Genomic DNA, 14,255 nt, shown 5'->3' on the forward strand with positions numbered 1-14,255 from the left:
TGGCTCATCGCTCAATGTGTTGCCTAAGAAGGCCCTGGCGAAGCTGGACTGTGAAAGGTTAATCTTGAGGCCCACTGACCTGGTTGTGAGAGCCTTTGATGGTTCGAAGCGGGCTGTGTTTGGGGAAGTGGAGCTCCCCGTGAAGATCGAGCCTGAGGTGTTTAAGTCCGTATTCTATGTCATGGATATTCAGTCGGCATACAGTTGCTTGTTGGGTAGGCCGTGGATACATGCTGCTGGGGCAGTGACTTCGACTTTGCACCAGAAGCTGAAGTACATCTGGGACGGGCAGGTCGTCATCGTTTGTGGAGAAGAAGACATCTTCGTCAGCCACCTATCATCGTTCAAATATGTTGAAATGGACGATGAAATTGTTGAAACGCCAAGTCAGGCATTCGAAACCGTCAAGGTGGAGAATGCTATTTTTGCTAAAGAGGAGAAGCTGTCCATTTCTTCGTACAAGCAGGTCGCTGAGGTGGTGAAGAATGGAGAAGCCCCAGGTTAGGGAAAGATGATTGATTTCACCGCCAAGGAAGAGCGGTTTGGGGTTGGTTATCAGCCGGGCCGAGGCTCGTCTGGTCAGAGCAAGGGACATCGTCAACCTTTCATGTTCACTAGTGCTGGAATGCTGGATCCAGATCACATCTTTATGGTGGGTGAAGAGGTCGACAGTGACTGTGAGCTCGATGGTTGGATAAAGCCGTGTGTACCAGGGATGGAAATCAAGAACTGGAAGGCCGAAAAGATCATCATTGTCACTCTACGTGAAGAGTAATATTTCTAGTTTTTCAATTCTGTCTGCATGAAAGCCATACGTTTTGCCCGAAACGTAATGGTTCATTGTAAGGGCCACCTCATGTGTTTCATTTTGCAATATTTGCATCATAAATAAAAGGATGTTTTTCATTAAAAGCGGTGTTCCCTGTTTTTCATTTATTTTTGTAGTTTAATAAAAACAAAAATAAAAATGGCAATGTTTGTTTTCATTTTCCTTTTCAATTTGTCTCGCTCCGGTTCTAAAGCAATGCATGAATCAACATTCACGCAGATGCGATCATTCTCCGGATCTCATTGATAACAATTCTGTTACACCCTCATATGACTTCGACAATCCGATCTATCATGCCGAAGAGGAAGGCGAAGAAGATTGTGAACTGCCGGAGGAATTAGCCAGGTTGTTGAAACAAGAGGAGAAGGTGATTCAACCGCACGAGGAGCAGGTTGAGGTTGTGAATCTGGGTACCGACGAGGTCAGAAAAGAAGTGAAAGTTGGGGCTGCTTTGGAGCCGAGTGTTAAGAGCAGAATGGTAGCCTTGTTGAAAGAATATGTTGATATCTTCGCCTGGTCTTATCAAGATATGCCAGGGTTGGATACCGATATGGTTGTGCACAAGCTACCATTGAAAGCAGATTGTCCTCCAGTGAAACAGAAGTTGCGCAGAACTCGACCTGAGATGGCCATGAAAATCAAAGAGGAAGTGCAGAAGCAGTTGGATGTTGGTTTCCTCGCTGTTACTAATTATCCGCCTTGGGTCGCAAATATTGTGCCGGTCCCGAAGAAAGATGGGAAGGTGAGAATGTGTGTGGACTACCGGGATTTGAACAGAGCTAGCCCGAAGGATGATTTCCCATTACCTCACATCGACGTGTTGGTAGACAATACGGCTCGGTTCTCGGTGTTTTCCTTCATGGATGGCTTTTCTGGCTATAATCAAATCAAAATGTCGCCAGATGATATGGAGAAAACAACGTTCATCACACCGTGGGGCACTTTTTGTTATAAGGTGATGCCATTCGGTCTCAAGAACGCCGGTGTTACTTATCAGAGAGCCATGGTGACTTTGTTTCATGATATGATTCATCATGAAATCGAATGCTATGTTGATGACATGATAGCAAAGTCCCAAATAGAAGAGGGGCATTTGGTAGATCTGGCCAAGTTGTTTGACCGGCTGAGACAGTTCAGACTGAGGTTGAATCCGAATAAGTGCACTTTCGGGGTGCGGTCCGGTAAATTGCTGGGGTTTATCATAAGCGAAAGAGGAATCGAGGTTGATCCTGCTAAAGTAAAAGCAATACAAGAAATGCCTGAACCGAGAACAGAAAAAGAGGTTCGTGGTTTCTTAGGTAGATTGAACTACATTTCACGGTTCATATCTCACCTAACAGCCACGTGCGAACCTATATTCAAGTTGTTGAGAAAAGATCAAACGGTCAGGTGGAATAATGATTGCCAAGCGGCATTTGAAAAGATAAAAGAGTATTTGCAGGAGCCTCCGATTCTGATGCCTCCTGTGGAGGGACGACCGTTAATCCTGTACTTGACAGTCCTCGAGGGTTCTATGGAGTGCGTACTGGGGCAGCATGATGAGTTTGGTCGAAAAGAGCATGCCATATACTACCTTAGCAAAAAGTTTACCGACTGTGAAACAAGATATTCACTGCTCGAGAAAACTTGTTGTGCTTTGGTCTGGGCTGCTCGCCGACTGAGACAGTATATGCTGGTTCATACCACTTTGTTGATTTCCAAGATGGATCCAATCAAGTATATCTTTGAGAAGCCAGCATTGACCGGACGGGTTGCGAGATGGCAAATGATTTTGACCGAGTATGATATACAATATACCTCTCAGAAAGCAATCAAAGGGAGTGTATTGTGTGATTACCTCGCCCAGCAACCCATTGAGGATTATCAACCGATGAAGTTTGAGTTCCCTGATGAGGACATCATGTTTCTCAAATCGAAAGATTGTGAGGAACCAATCCCGGAGGAGGGGCCTGACCCTGAATCCGAATGGATTCTGATGTTTGATGGGGCCGTTAACGTGAATGGTAGTGGAGTTGGTGCTGTTTTGGTTACGCCGAAAGGATCCCATATTCCTTTTACTGCCCGGCTAACATTTGAGTGCACCAACAACGTGGCTGAATACGAAGCTTGTATCTTGGGGATTGAAGAGGCGATTGATTTGCGGATCAAGAACCTTGTTATATATGGAGATTCAGCTTTGGTTGTGAATCAGGTTAATGGAGAATGGTATACGCATCAATCTCATTTAATTCCATAACGGGAGTATACGAGGAGATTATTGACGTTTTTCACCAAGGTAGTATTGCATCATGTGCCTAGAGAAGAAAATCCTTTGGCGGATGCGTTGGCTACTCTAGCCGCCTTGATTAAGGTACAGTGGTGGAATCAATTCCCCAGTGTTGAGGTGGGACGTCTGGATAGATCGGCTTATGTGTTTGCTGTTGAGACAGCGCATGATGATGAGAAGCTGTGGTATTACGATATCAAGCGGTATCTGGAGACCCAAGAATATCCTGAGGGAGCATCCAAGAAGGACCGAAAGACTCTGAGGAGGTTGGCCATGGTGTTCTATCTGAATAAGGATGGGGTTTTGTACAAGCGGAATTTTGATTGGGTCTTGCTCAGATGTGTTGATGATAAAGAAGCGAGCCAGTTGATGAAAGAGGTTTACGAGGGATCATTTGGTACCCATGCCAGTGGGAATGCAATGGTAAAAAAGTTGTTACGGGCTGGTTATTATTGGATGACGATGGAGGCCCAATGTTTCAATTTCGTGCGGAAATGTCATAAATGCCATATTTATGCTGACAAAGTGCACGTGCCTCCGAATCCATTGAGTTTGATGTCGTCTCCGTGGCCGTTTGCTATGTGGGGTATTGATATGATTGGGAAGATTGAGCCTACGGCTTCGAATGGGCACCAGTTCATATTAGTGGCTATTGATTACTTCACCAAGTGGGTGGAAGCAGCCTCTTATGCAAACATGACGAAGCAGGTCGTTGCCAGATTCCTGAAAAGAGACATCATTTGCAGATATGGGGTTCCCGAGAGAATCATTACTGATAATGGTTCTAATTTGAACAATAAGATGATGGCAGAGCTGTGCCGGGAATTCAAGATCGAGCATCACGATTCTTCTCCTTATCGTCCGAAGATGAATGGGGCGGTCGAGGCAGCTAATAAGAATATTAAGAAGATTGTGCAGAAGATGGTCGTGACCTATAAGGATTGGCACGAGATGTTGTCGTTTACATTGCATGGGTATCGAACCTCGGTGCGTACGTCTACTGGGACAACGCCTTTTTCTCTTGTGTATGGGATGGAAGTCGTGCTACCAGTTGAGGTTCAGATTCCGTCGTTGAGAGTCCTGATGGATGTGAAATTGCAAGAGGCTGAATGGGTAAGAACGCGGTATGAAGAGTTGAGCCTAATTGAGGAGAAGAGGCTGACAGCTATCTGTCATGGGCAGTTGTACCAGTAGCGGATGAAACGTGCTTTTGACCGAAAGGTGCGACCTCGTGTGTATCACGTAGGAGATCTGGTGTTGAAAAGGATCCTTCCTCCCCAGAACGACCGTAGGGGCAAATGGACACCTAATTATGAAGGTTCATTCGTGGTCAAGAAGGTTTTCTCTGGCGGAGCCTTGTTGTTGACGACCATGGATGGCGAGGATTTTCCATCCCCTGTAAATGCGGACGCAGTTAAAAAATACTTCGTATAAAGAGACCCGCTGGACGAAAAGAATAAGATAGTCAAGGCAAAAATGGACATCCCGGCGAACCAAAAAAATGAAAATGAAAAAGGTTCGGGCAAAAATTAGGGATAAAAAGAAAAAAAACTGTACACCTGGCAAGTCAAAAACCTGAAAAGGCGGCTTGGGCAAAAAAGGGTATCCCGGTGGACTGAAAACCCGAAAGGGCGGTCCAGGCAAAAGAGGGATTGAAACGAACAACTGCGTCTAGCGTGATCGTGTGCTTTGGTTATGACATCATGGATAATCCCCGGCAGAGATCAGTCGGAAGCGTCTTGTTCAGAAGGCAGAAAGCACGGAGAGTCTTGAGGACATAGGGGGTGTAACCGAGTTGGAACTCGATGAGATCACGGTTTCACATTGCCATTAGGATAGATTTTCCTTTTGTGCGCAATTACCTCTTTTCAGGAATTGCTTCCTGTGTATTGCTCAGTTTTTGAGCCACCTTTTTCAATCAATAAAATGCACATTCAGTCAAATAATTTTGTTTTTGTTTTCATTACCGCTTTGATTGCAAAAACATCCAGTTATTTTGATAAAGAATTTTTGCATTTTGAGACATGGAGATCCCTTCCAATACATGTTCATAAGATTGAAAGCTTGAAATCTTATTCGGAAGGTTGAGTGACCTAGGTGTTGAAACTTTGGCACGCCTGGGGCACGTTTTTATCTAACGATCTCTTTTGCAGGTGCTGTTAGATATTTTCACTCACTTGCAGGTGGTGATAAAAAGCCTTTTGACAAAAGATCCCCGTGGAGTCCAATCAGGGACAAGGGATTGAAGAATGATGAAAAGACGACGGAAGAACGTGCGACGATCCTGGAGAATTAATCAAGAAGACTCTTCAAAGTTTGAGGACTGGAAGGTTTGTATGAATCTAGGGAGTGCGATCTCCGTGGAGTACGGAGAAGTCGAGAATACAAGGTGATGAATCAGAAAAGTCCGGACGAGTCTAGGAGCTCTCAAAAGTGGAAAGTTGACACTGGAGTTAGATGTTGAATACCAGGGTTCGACGAGTCGACGGGTGTTCTGTGCCAGACTTTCCTTATTTCCCCAAGCAGAGTTGGGACTGTTACCTCCCTAGCAGATTCAAGGTCTGTGTCTTCCCCAAGCAGAGTCGGGATTGTTATCTCCCCAGCAATTTCGAGACTGGTATTTCCTCAGCAACCAGGCCGGAAGGTTGCTATTTCCCCTAGCAGGGTTGGAGATTACTTTTTCCCCAGCGGAGGTGTCCGTTGCTAGCTATTTCCCCCAGCAAGTCGAAGATTGTTGTTTTCCCCGCAGAGTGTGTTGGTGGTTTCTTCCCCAGCGAAGTCCCCAGGCGGGTCGGGTGCAGAGGAGGTTATCCCTAGTGAGGGTTGCCTATTTCCCAGCAGCAGTGCTATTCCCCAGCAGGGTGGAGATTGGAGTGTTGTCGAGTTCCTCAGCAGAGTGCTTCAAGCTCCCCAGAAGAGTCCCTTGAGGGGGATACTTTTTATGCAGTCATCATGTAGATAAGCATAGCATATTGCATAGCTAATTGCGTAGCATTTCCATGATTATGGAGCATTACGCTAAAAAATCATCATGCATCATCATTGCAAGCATAAGCTAGTCTCAAGCCGTGGTTACTGTTTGAGGATTGGTTTCGCCAGAGGGTGAAGATGTTACTCTGAGGAGTTTGGCATCGTTATTTTGAATCAACAGTATTCCCCAGTAGTGCGATATTGGAGGAAGGATTTCTGTCGGGCGGAGATGGAAATGATAATCAAAGAAGTTTCGGGGTCCAAAAAGTAAAGTAAAGAGAGAAAAATCCCCAGCTGAGCGCAAATTGTTCGTTTGCTAGGGTTGAATAGAGGATAGCATGCTCATGGCTTGTTATCCCCAGCATGGGTCGTTGGCACGCGTGCCGCCTCAGTTATCACTGTCCCTTATTTCTGCCGATGCTGACAGGCATGACCAGTTTTCGGGTATTCAGACCGATGTGGCGTTCGGGCCAGTTTTCGGGTATTCAGATCGATGTGGCGTTCAGGCCAGTTTTCGGGTATTCAGACCGATGTGGCACTCAGGCCAATTTCCGATTTTCAGATCGAAGAAGCTTCCGAAGTTCAGATCGATGCAGCTTGCGGCATTCAGGCCAGGTTTCTGGTGTTCAGGTCGAGGTGGGTATTCAGACCAGATTTTCTGACGTTCAGGTCGACGCACTTGTGGCATTCAGGCCAGTTTCTGATTTTCAAATCGAAGTACTTGCGGCATTCAGGCCAGGTTTCCGGTGTTCAGGGCGAGGTGGGTATTCAGACCAGATTTTCCGATGTTCAGATCGAAGAAGCTTCCGAAGTTCAAATCAATGCAGCTTGCGGCATTCAAGCCGGGTCTCCCGGTATCCAGACCGAAGTGGCATTCAGGCCAGTTTTTCGGGCATTCAGGCCAATCTCTCGGTGTTCAGACCGACATTAATACTCTCATATTCCGATGCTCAGTATTCAGATGATGAGCGGCGCTCAGGCCATGGTGGTTCCTGTGTTACCATTTATTTTGGTATCCAGGTCAATATTTTCTTTTCGGTGCTTAGGCCGACTTTCTCCGTACCAGACGGATTCTTCTTTTGAGATTGCTTCTTTGCCGTTTCTGACAGGCATTGTTAATTATTATCCCCAGCGGAGTGCAAATTGTTCGTCTGTTCTTGGTATTCAATCACTCTTCACCCTAATCATCTGAAAGCCGAGGTTGTTCATATCGACAGGTTCACAGTGGATTGAATAGGGGCAGTTGTAACACGTTAAAATTTGCCCTCCTTTTCTTGGGACTAGCTTAGCATATTGCATTTCATTTTTTTAGGACATTAGGCATTTGCATATTGCATATCATGTGAGAATAAGCAAGTCATCCTCTAAAAGTCTTTCTCAGAAGATGGAGAGGTTAAGAGATTCAGGTCTGAGGGTCTCATAAATTGATCACTAACTATCTGAGGGTTTGTGCTTCAATTAGGGTTTCTTGGTCCTCCAAGGAGGTTGAGCATTATCTTGGTTGCAAGGGTACATCATCATCCTCATGGTTATTTCCTTATCAAAGGCTTCAGAATTCATGCTCAGATTCCTTGGGATTAGGGTTTTGACCTCTGGTCAACCCTAATCAGTGCCATTCTACCAGTCAGGGTTTCTCAAGGAGATGGGGTTTATTTCTTGGATGGAGATCATATGATTATTATGTGGAGCTTACAAGAGCTAGGGGTTCATTTTGGAGCCAATTCCTCAAGTGGTTGAGGCTCAAGCTGATCAGAGCACTTCTAAGTCATATGTCAACCAGAAAGTCAATAGAAAGTCAACTGAGGGCTAGGAGGTGGAGAAATGAGTTTCAACATCTCATTCATGTTCAAAAGAGGCTTATTCATCATGTCAAATGCATATCTTGAAGAATTTGAGGTCAGATCAAAAGTTTCCAAAAATGGAAAGTGACCTGTAATTGAAAGTTTCCCAAAATGGAAAGTTTTTGGTTCAAATTCAACTTGATCTTACATCATCAAAGAAGCTTCCAATGAAATTTTTTCCAACATGAAAGTTTAAGATCTCTCTCTCCCATTTCCAAAAAGTCCAAGATCATGAATTTATGATGAATGGTTGAGGAGATATGATCAAATCATTGCCAAGTGTGCTTGAAACTTCAAAAGGCCATATCTTTTGACTCATAACTCCAAATTGAGTGCTCCTTTTTGCCAAATTCTTCTCATGACATGAAATTTCCAAAGCATTCATCACATTACATGAAAATTCATCTTATGATCATATGCATATTCATGCTTATTTTGGAGGGAAAATGCTAAATTTGAAATTGGTGCATCATGGGAACAAATCACCATTGCCATTGTGTTAATTGGAAGTTTTTAAGTGAAATTGATCAGCCATATAGCACTGTTCACGTGAGATTGCTCCATGCACCACCAATTTTCCAAATTTGTCAATACACCTTATTTTTCACTTAATCTCAACTAAACATGATTAGTTTTGATTAGGAGTGGATTAACATAAAGTATATATACATAATCATAACAGAATTTGAGATTATTCATCATTCTAGATCTAGATCTCATTTTCCCTCCATTTTTTCTCTCAACCAAAATTCAAATTTCTTCCACATAACCTTGCTTTTTTCTTGCATATTCTTGTTCTGTGATATGGATTTGGTGTAGATCAAGCTTTGTTTTGGAAGATTCATGCAAAAATCAAGCATATCAAGTTCATGAAGGTGAAGATGGAAATGGTTATTTGAGCAAGATCTAAGTTGTGCCAAGCCTCAATTTCAACTTCAAGCTACATAACAGTGATATAGGAGTGGATTTGGATGCTTGCCAAGCCTTGAATCTGCCACTGCCATTGTTGGAGCTTCAAGAGGTCAAATTTTAGCATCTCTTAATTCTTGTTTTTATGTGCCTAATGTTGTAGATCTTTGCTTCCTGATCATTCTGATATAAAGAACATGAAAAATGATGCAATATTCATGAAGTTATGAGGATTTAAAGTTTGATGTTCATATGTATTCTTCTTCGATTCTCACTGTACAGTAGGAATTAGGATGAAATGATAGTGGATTTGAGTTCTACATGCCAAGACGGTTCCGATGGTATACTTATTTGCAATTTCTGGAAAAAAAGTTTCATGAGTACTGTTCATCAACCGTCTTCACGAGGAAGACGGTTGTTTCCTCCGCGTATGAATAGTAGCCGCCGCCGTCTGGTTCTGGACGAGCTGGCGCTAGGGTTTGTACCTTACATGTGCCACGCGAGCGTCTTGCTAGCAAAACCATTGGCCAACGCTCTCTTTGACCGAGCCACATACGCCTTTGACCAGCGCCACATGCGCTTTGACCATGACGTGGAGGCCACGTCCTTTAATGAAACTCAACGTTTCATTCATGCTCTCCCTCGCTTCGATTCCAGCCTGAAGCAATATTTTCAAATTTCGTTTCATATTTATCTTTTCCCTCCATTATCATGCATATGTCACATTTTAATTCAATTTTTTATCCAACTTCAAAAATTCATAATAAATTGAAAAATGATCCAATTAATTCCAGGCTTTTGCTACATGATCCTTGAAATGTATAGAATTTTATGGTGTTAATTTTATGATTTTACCATTTCTGGAATTTTAGTTGTGGTTAATCATGTGAACATGTGTGCATTTGTGACCTTGCCTCATTCTTTCTATCATGAAATGCTCAATAATGCTCCAATTGCCATGAAATTTTGCATGATGATTCTTAACATGTTGATGGATTTGTGTGATTTTATTTGGCATTTTTTGCTATTGTCTTCACTGTTTTATACACATGATTGTAGGGTGTGACAATTTGTGTCACACTATTGGATGTCTAGCTTATGCATTTTCATTTCCATATCAAATGAGCTCCTCTATTTATGATTTTTGGTATGATGAGGTGTTGGACATGTTGTGTGCTCATGAAAATTTCCAGAATTATTTGATTAATTTATGTTTTGATGTGGAATTTTCATTCATGATGATCATTTGAATGCTTTGAAATTGTCTTTATCTTCTCTTGCTCATTACATGACTTTGCCATTTGATTTTGATTTGGTCCTTTTTAGGACATGTTCTTGAGTGAATGTAGTTGCTTCATGTTGAATATCAAGTTCTGTTTTGACTTTTTGCCCCAATTTTGACCCTAGCCTTTGAGCTAGTGGTTTGTTCTCATCCTTTGGACTTTGTGTTTCAGGTTTCAAGCAATTAGCCACATTGGTTGATATGATCTCATCACTTGAGATACAAGTTATTTTGGTTGACTAACCTTGCTGTTTTGTAGGTCTTGTGGATGATGAATTAATTTAGTTTGCTTGCATCTCATGCCTTGCATTGATGTTGTCTGATGATTGGTTGTCTCACTGTTGGACTTTCTGATTGTTTTGTCTGAATACTATACTGATTGTTTGGTTGTTTACACAGGTACTTTAGCCGCTTTAACTCATTATTTGAGTTGCTTTGCTTTGCTTGTGATTGGCATACCACTCAGGTAACTTCCTTGATCTCCATGTAGTCTGGAAGACCTGTCATGTTATTTTGGCAGGCACCTGTCTGAAGCCCTCCTTAAGAGGCAATGTTTGTGCTTGTTTATCTTAGTGCCTTGTACATATAAAGACCTCCTAAGTGAAGAGGCATTGGCAGATATAAGGGATGTGCAATCCATCCCCTTATATTCAGTTGAGTCTTTCATCTTGCTCGCACTACGTGCTGATGCATTTTGAATAAAAACCCAAAATCTTGTATATAGAGTCAGTCATTGTGGAATAGAGTCCCACATTCTGGACTCCCACACCTTCATTGATTCAAGCTCTCCCAGGCCAGGGATAAGAGCTATGAGGTCTGATCCTCATTTCCCATTTCATCTGCTTCACCCTAACTCTCAATGTTAGGGTTAAGAGAAAACAACACCCCTTTTCAGTTGGCTTGTTTGTCGAGGTTGATTTGACCCCTTGACTAAAGCCCAGCCTTGTATGAGCCACTTGTTTGCATATAGTGTGTGTGCTTGTTCTCTTGTGAATGCTTATTTGCTGTTTATTTGTTGTTTTAACTTGCTGCCTGTGCGAGTTAGGATCTGCTTAGATACCTCAACCTAGGACTATTGTGGATTGCATGACAACTTTTAGGCTCGAGTCAGTCTCCCTTTTAGTTGTTATTTCCCGGTCTCTGGTTTAGGAGAAAGTTTCTCCCCTGTTAAGGGGAACTACGTTGCCCTGATCCTCATACTAGATGAGGTACGTAGGCAGAAGATCGTGCGAGATCTCTCCGGGCACCCTTTTTTCTTTTTGTGTGTGTTTGCTTGACAGCTTTCAGGTCCGAGTTCCCGACTCCCTTTTAGCTTGTTTCTTTTTAACCTCTTGTTTGCTTGGAGTCTGACGTAAGTCCAGCGATTGGCAGTCGGTTTCCTGTTTGTGTTTGTGTTGTTTGGAGTCTGATGTAAGTCCAGCGATTGGCATTCGGTTTCCTTGTTTGTGTTTGTTGTTTAGAGTCGGACGTAAGACCAGCCATTGGCAGTCTGTTTCCATTTGCGTGTTTGCTTTGACGTCTCAGCGTCTGTGCGTGTGTTTTGCTTCGGCGTGCGTTAGCCGAACTACGGTAGCTCTGATTCTCATTCCAGATGAGATACGTAGGCATAGGATGCGATGTCCTATCGAGCCCGTTTCCCATTTCCCCGAACTACGTTGACTCTAATGTTTGTTTCTGACAAACTACGTAGGCCCAGGATGCGACATCCTACCGAGTCCTCTTCCTCCATCCTCTTCCGCCTGTTTATTCCAGTGTGCGTGCATTCTTTGAGCAGTTTTCTTTCAGCAACCTTATTCTATTTCTTTCTGAGCGTGGATCCCGTCGAGTACGACGGATGTGAGGGGTGCTAATACCTTCCCCTTGCGTAACCGACTCCCGATCCTTGTAATCTCCGGTCGTAAGGCCATTTCCTTTCCAGGTTTACGTCGAGCGTTTCCTTTCCCTCCTTTGGGATAAATAACGCACGGTGGCGGCTCTGTTTGTTTGTTTTTCCCGCCGGTTGTTTTTCGCGGTTGCGACACGGAGGATCGACGTTGTTCCGAGGATTTGAACGGTGATGAGTTGAAGAAGGGCGGAGCGATGGACATCAGGATGGATGTATTTACGGTTGATGTGGTGGTGAATGAAGGACAAGGGCGGTTGTTGTGAGCGAAGAAGAAGAGTCTTTCTACTTCTCGTTTTTTTTTGGGAAGAGAGACTGAGTGGTGAGTGGAGTCCCGAAGACGTGTCCACCGTTTGTTTATTAAATGAGGGGTAGGTGTAGGGAATTATGAGAGAGAGACGTGTGAGTTTGTTATGAGTGGAGTGAGGTGAGCCACGTGGTGAGCGAGAGAGAGAGAGAGAGAGAGAGAGAGAGAGAGAGAGAGGACCGTTGGGAACTGTAGCACCTCAAATTTGCACCTCCCATTTGTATACACATTTCATTTTTTTAGGTCATTAACATTGCATTGTCATTGCATAGTCCATTACATGTCATCAGGCAAGACTGGTCAGGAGATTCAACTGTGCAAGGCAACAAGAGCATTTCCCATGAGATCAAAGCCCTAGGGTGGTTCCATTGAGCTAACATGATTCAAGGATCACTTTGAAGCAATTTGGCTAAGTGTTGAAGGCTCAGAATTCATCAATGCATGACCAAATCATCTGAGGCCCACAAAAGTCAACAGAAGTCAACTGCAAAGTTAATTGTGGATTTGAAGGTGGGAAGTGATTAGAAATGCTTCATTCATGTCCAAACAAGTCTCATTTGACATTTCAAACATCAACATTGAAGAATTTGAAGTCAGATCAAGACTTTCCAAAAATAGCAGGTGACTTGTAATTTGAACTTTCCAAAAATGGAAAGGTTTTGGACCAACTTTAACTCAAGATTACATCATCAAGAAAGATTCAAATGAAATTTTGTCCAACATGAAAGTTGAAGATCTTTCTCTCCCATTTCCAAAAAGTCTAAGATCATGAATTTCTCATGTGTGGTTGAGGAGATATGATCCAATCATGGAAAAGTGTGTTTGAAAATTCAAATGGACATAACTTTTGAACCAAAGCTCCAACATGAGTGGTTCCTTTTGCATTTTGATCCTCATGACATGTACTTTCCAAGCATAGCATTACATGGCATAAATTTCACTTGCATGATCCTTGGATTACTCATGAAGATTTTTGAAGGAAATTGCATAAACTCATGTTGGATGATCATGGGCATACAAAATCATTTCCAAAGCTTGCATGGGCATTAATTAAGTGTATTTAGACCAGAATCAAGCACTGTTCACGTGCTTCTCATGCATGGAGGGTGAAAATACCAATTAGTGTATACACCTCATAAGTGATTAATCTCATTTGCATTAGGCTTAAACATGATTACAGTATGATTAACATGGCATATATATAGATAATCATAACTGTTTTGGTCATTAGCAAGCTTTTCAGATCTGAATCTCAAGAATCACCAAAATTTTCTCTCAAACTTTTTTTTCAATTTCTTCACACAAGAACACTTTCTATTGATTGATTCATGCTCATGAGGTGTTTCTGAGCAAATTTGGACGTGGAATCAAGGCAAATCGTGGCATATTGAGCTAGATTCAAAGATTGAAGCATCCATGGAGCTTGCAATTTGAGCTGGATTCGTGCATACTGGAACCTCTAATTCATCACCAATCACTTCAATAGGCATTGTGGAGGAGATCTGAGGCTTGGCTGAGCTTGTAGCACGCGATTCCCAGTTCTGTTCATCAAGAAGGTCAGTTTTCGAGTTCTCTAATTTTGAAATTCATTAGGATATTTGTGTAGATCATGGCTTGGTGATAATTCTGATACAAATTTTGAGTGAATTGGTGCTGTATTGTGGAAGTTATGCATGATTGAAGTTTGAGTGTTCAATTTTGATTTCTTCGATTTGAGTAATATGTGTTGTTTTTGATTGATTCATTGCTTGATCCGTGCTTACCATGAAGAAACCGGTTGAATGATGTTATTATTTGTGATTTCTGGAACATTTTTTGGTTTTCTGGAAAATCCAGATGAAGATCATCATGATCTTCATCTTCAACCTTGAGCTTCATGCATTTCCAGATTCTGCTAGGACTTGGCTAGGGTTTTGCTACGAAATCTCCATGTGATTTGCTATGAAATTTTGAATTAGCTACGAATCTG

The sequence above is a fragment of the Lathyrus oleraceus genome, chromosome 7 (assembly GCF_024323335.1).
Source record: "Lathyrus oleraceus cultivar Zhongwan6 chromosome 7, CAAS_Psat_ZW6_1.0, whole genome shotgun sequence".
NCBI lineage: Eukaryota > Viridiplantae > Streptophyta > Magnoliopsida > Fabales > Fabaceae > Lathyrus > Lathyrus oleraceus.